Genomic DNA, 5848 nt, shown 5'->3' with positions numbered 1-5848 from the left:
ATCCTGTAAGGAGTCAATAACAGGAAAAATATACACTTTTTAAACAGTAGTGTGGTGGTATTCAAAATGCAGCACTTTAATGAATGTTTGGCTAAATGAACTGACATTTTTCTTTATTCTTGAGGTATTTTCAATTAAATTACATGCTTTGGTAGCTTTTTTTAACCACCCACTCAACTACGTCGAGGCTGGTTTAAAACCAACTGTTATAATAATGTGCTATGTTGTGTCATCAATGCATGCTCCCATGCAATAACAAAATATTTGCTCTGCATTTGACCCATCACATGAGAGAAACACCTAAGTGGAGCAGCAGGCAGCTGCAGGGACTAAGCAGCTCATATGCATCCACCTCAAAGCGTGCTAACTAGTTTTAGAAAATCTTCTTCATATAAACAACTTTTATTTGAGCAAAAAATATATATATATATAAATATAAAACATCCATTCCCTGAAGGTGTCTTTAAAGCAGTGAAGGCAAATCTTTAACTTTTATTCAAGACCCAGAGTGAGGTTCTAAGCATAAGGTGGCGAAAGTTCTCGAGAAAATAAATGCAACACATTGCGATGGCTAATGAAGTGATGGAAACACAGTTGTCTGAGAATGTGGGTCAGGTTGGAGGGTCAAGGATGGCAGGTTGCAGAGGTGGGGTGAAAATGTTTGTTGTGGCAGATGGTGCCTGCTGGTACATTCAGGCCACAGAGGGCAGACAATTATTCATGGAGCTGTACGAATAGATGTGCAGACAGCTTCGTTTTCTCTTCTTTTCATTTAATGTGGAAAAATAAGTCCTTTCTGCCATTTGTGCAATGTGATCATTATTTTATTCACGAAGAAACAGTTTATCTCAAGTTTGCAAAGTTGCTATGCTGCAGTTACATAAATGCTTGTCTTACTTGTGAAAAAATACCTGCACTAAACAATTTTAACTATTTATCAACTTATACCAAACAATTCCCAAACAATACTATGGAATAATTTTATTTTCCACAGTAAATTCTGGCATTACTGTGTTTTTGAGTTGTGTTGAAGATTGCATTTTTAATTAGATCTAGTAAAATTTATCACTTAAATCAAAATTTAGGCTATCTAATTCATGGTGATTTGGTTTGATAAGTTACTCTAATACAGAGTTCTACAGAACACATTGTGATTCCATCGGAATAAAGGGTTGGTGGGGAAATGAATCTCAGTGTTTTTCCTAAATCTGTTGCCTCTATGACCCAAGAATGGCCAGACAGATAATCTTTGTCATCTATTGTCTGGAATACATTTCTTCTCTGTTTTCATATTTCAATTATTTCCTTCTTGGTTTAAATTCTTAGTCTCTTCAGAAGACAATGGTAAAACATTCACACCGATAAAGTGCCTTTAAACCCATAGGAGTTCAAAAGTGCTTTCTCTTTCTCACTCACACAGACCAATAATAATAAGTTTGTTTTGGAGTCTGACCCTACTTTCCATTCCAGGTGTGTCTTGTTTCATATTTTTTGTTTCTAGTTCACTCTCACCTGACTGTTTGTGCTTCCTCAGAGGGGTGATTGGCTAACTGATTCTGATTACTTATTCCGCTCATTTGTGACCAATTATCCACAACAGTGCATCTGCGCTGCTCTCCATTTCAATGACGGCCGATTCGTCAGGTCACCTCGGTGGAAATTAATCTACCAATCTGCCTAACCTGCTCCACTTACTCAGAGGATCGCAGTCCTCATTCAGAGTGCTGCGTTCACAGCTTCAATCACATCTGGAGAAAACCTGGTGAACCTCAAGAGCCCGAGTGCATTCTGCTTTGAATCGTACCGTGAATCAACATTACCGAATAATCTTAAATTTCCATGTTTTTTACTTGCCAGCCACGAAGATGCTGAAATAGCAGGGTCTGTGGCAACACAGACGCAAAGAGAGAGCAGGGAGGGTAGAACGAGGACAGACTGCCAGTTTATAATTAATTAATTAACTTAAAACAAAATTTTTTGACAAGATTTGTAAGATTGCTCTGTGTATGAAAAATGGGGGGAAATCTGTGTAATTTGCGGACAATCTGCACAACTTGACAAAATGCCACGGCCACAAAAACCATCAATGATACACAGGAAACCGGGATTTAGAATGCTGCTGCACCACGGATGTGTCACGTAGAAAGAATGAAAATCATTACTGAAGCAACATAATTTTTCTTCAACCGCAGCCACAGCTGAGCCACAAAAATTTAACAAAAGCATTAATACAAACATAACTAGAGACCGCATAGCGGTAACACAATGACCCCCGCACGCACAAATGCACCAGAACTCAGAAGTCTTTATTCATAATGTTATGATTGTTGTCTGTATTAATGTTTTATTTTAGTTTCTGTCTTGTCATCTGTTTTCTTCCTCCTGTCTGCCTTTGCTCCAGCCCCGCCCACTCTCACTTGCTCCTCATGTTTCTCTCCCAGGTGTTTCCTGTTTGTGCTCGTTAGTCTCACCTTTATCTTCTGTGTCTTGTCTTTACTTCCCTGTCTGATCATTGTGCTGTTCACAGCCTATATGTTTGTTGCCTTGCCTTGCCTCTTTTCTTCAGGGTGTCAYTCAGAGCTGGCAGCTCTGGGGGTTTCTGAGTCCCACCCTCCCCACCCCTCTGATGCTGGACCTTCTGCTCCAGCTGCTGCTGGTCCTCCAGCTCTAATTCCTGTGCACCCTCTAGCTCTGGTTCCTGTGGGCAGTCCGGCTCTGGTTCCTGTGGGTCCTCCGGCTGTGGTTCCTGCGGGCCGTCCGGCTCTGGTTCCTGCAGGCCGTCCGGCTCTGGTTCCTGTGGGCCGTCCGGCTCTGGTTCCTGCGGGCCCTCTGGCTCTGGTTCTTACGGACCCTCTGGCTCTGGTTCCTGCGGGCCCTCTGGCTCTGGTTCCTGCGGGTCCTCCGGCTCTGGTTCCTGCGGGTCCTCCGGCTCTGGTTCCTGCGGGTCCTCCGGCTCTGGTTCCTGTTGGGCCTCCTGCTGAGCCACCTGTTCCTGGGTCGTCGGCGATCACCTCCATGTTGCCTGGGTCGGCTACCTTTGCTTCTTCTTCCCCTCTGTCGCCTGTGTTCGCCTTCGCCAAGGCTCTGGCTCCATCAACCTCCGCCGGCTCCTCATCACCTCTTGCCTCCTCCCTTGGCTCCATGTCTGCTCCTGCCTCCTCCCTTGGCTCCACGTCTGCGCCTGCTTGGCTCCACGTCTGCTCCTGCCTCCTCCCTTGGCTCCACATCTGCGCCTGCTTGGCTCCACGTCTGCTCCTGCATCCTCCCTTGGCTCCAAGTCTGCTCCTGCCTCCTCCCTCTGGCTTTGCTCATCTCCTGTGGCCTTGTCGGATGTGGAGTGGGGATCTCCAGGTCATCCTCCTGATTTTGGCCTCTGCTGCGGGGAAGTTCATGGCCGGCCTCCTGAACTTTTGTTTTTGGGACGTCAGGAGCCGTCCCTTATTGGGGGAGCTATGTTATGATTGCTGTCTGTATTAATGTTTTATTTTAGTTTGTCTTGTCATCTGTTTTCTTCCTCCTGTCTGCCTTTGCTCCAGCCCCGCCCACTCTCACCTGCTCCTCATGTTTCTCTCCCAGGTGTTTCCTATTTGTGCTCRTTAGTCTCACCTTTATATTCTGTGTCTTGTCTTCACTTCCCTGTCTCATCATTGTGCTGTTCACAGCCTGTATGTTTGTTGCCTTGTCTTGCCTTGCCTTGCCTAGCTATACCAAGTTAGTTTTTGAGCTGCCCTGCCCTGATAGCCTTCTTTGTTAAATAAATCACCGTTTTGCCTTTTTGGATTTTTGCCTGCGCTATGGGTTCATTCCTGCCTGAAAATCATAACATAATTTTTCTTCAACTGCAGCCACAGCTGAGCCAAGCCACAAACATTTAACAAAAGCATTAATACAAACATAACTAGAGACCGCATTGCGGTAACATAATGACCCCCGCACGCACAAATGCACCAGAACTCAGAAGTCTTTATTCCTAATAAATGTCATGCTACTAGGTGCATCCCAAAATTGTAGTGGTTTGGGTGGGGGTTTTTTTTTTTTTTTTTTTTTTTGGGGGGGGGGGGCATTGGTTGACCTGATGGATAGCCCCTCATCAGAGCTAAAGAACCAAAGAAAATCTGAAGCTCCTATGTTTAATAGTTTTTGAGCAATAACCATTTTTGTATGTCCAGATACCCCTTTTTCAGAAAAATTGGGGGTCCGGGGGGGTGGGGGCAATGATGATGGGCCTGATGGATAGAGCTTCATCAGAGCTAAACAACAAAAGAAATCTGAAGCTTATACATTGAACAATTTCTGAGTTATAAGCATTTTTGCATGTCCAGACACCCCCTCTTTGGATGGAGCCCCCTCCTCAAATATGGGGTCTATTGTAAAACCGTTGGCTGGCGCAGTGTAGGTCAGACTCATCTACACTCCTGCCAAATTTCATGTTGATTGGTGCAGCCGTTTCTGTACTACAGTTGACCAAAAATCACTGAAAAAAAAAAAACAGAATGAAAACAATATGACTCCCGCTTACGCTTCGCGTGCGGGGGTCAGAATAAACTGATAAAATAAAACACTGGAATATTTTACTCACTGGTTCCTCTGTCCTCATGACAGATATTGTTATTGTTATTATTATTATTATTATTATTATTATTATTATTATTGATAACAACAAAAAATTCTAAGAATAATACTGTACTAAAATGTACCTCCATATTTTGGTTAAGGGTCTGGTGCAAACTAAATGGTCATGACAGTTTGTGAAGAACGGCAAAACATTTTATAATCCTGTGTTTACATGTTCATGTAAAAAATTGTGAGGAATAAAAAAATATTTTTCAAATGACAACAATGATTGTATATTTTATTTGGAAGACTGTGTTTAAACCACATACACACAAAACAGAAATATAAACTTGAACAAAAAAGTAAGGAAAATATTCTTTGGTAGAATATTTCTTTGTTGTAACAATGCTTCTTAGCAATAAATCATATACACCTGATTAACAGCACCTGGAGGTACCAGAAACTCAGAACAAGAGTCAATAGCAACAGAAAAAAGCGGTTTGGCATTGAAGCTTTGGATATTTTTTATGTGCTCAACCTACATACTCAGCTCTACTGCTCATCCCACAAATGCATGTTCCTTGCAAATGTGGCACAATTTAAAAGAGAAATGAACAGGCTTTCCAACATTATAAGATTTATTGCCAAGAAGCATTCAATAAATAATTTGTTTGTTTGGTTTTGTTTTGTGAAAGTTCCGTTTCAATAAAAAAAGCTTTATCACCCACTTATTTTCATGGTTTTGCTTTTACTTGTGTTCTCCACTGTTCATACATTGTTCTCCACTGCTGGGGACCAAATTCCTTTCCATAATCAATCATTCTTGCTTTGCATTGATTTAGAGTGCTTTAGACAAAATATTTCTCTACAAGATGGCAAAAAGCAAAACGGAAAATATAAAAATGTGCATATTTCCCTGGATGATCGCCTGTAATGAACATGTTTTTCATTGGATTTTACGACTGGATCCTGGTGTCTGTACCATGACAATTCAGTACAAATACACATATTTTTAAGCAACTTTTGTTTATTTCTTTTTTTTAGCTACACTGAATTGTGCTTTGAAACATTTTTTCTTTATTATTAGTTAATTTTTCCAGTTATTTGTTTGTAATAATTTGATGTTTCAAAACACTAAACATACTGAGTTCTGCGTTTAGCCTAATTTTGGCAAAATAGGACGATTATTTGTGACCATTTTCACACACATGAGATTGTACGCTAAGGTGGTAAAATGTACTGAACGTACAAGCAACTCATCTCATGGAGAATATATATATACAGTGTATATATA

This window comes from Austrofundulus limnaeus, unplaced genomic scaffold, assembly GCF_001266775.1.
Source record: "Austrofundulus limnaeus strain Quisiro unplaced genomic scaffold, Austrofundulus_limnaeus-1.0 Scaffold186, whole genome shotgun sequence".
NCBI classification, from domain to species: Eukaryota; Metazoa; Chordata; class Actinopteri; order Cyprinodontiformes; family Rivulidae; genus Austrofundulus; species Austrofundulus limnaeus.
The sequence above is the reverse complement of the archived record's forward strand: the minus strand, read 5'-3'. Positions refer to the sequence as shown.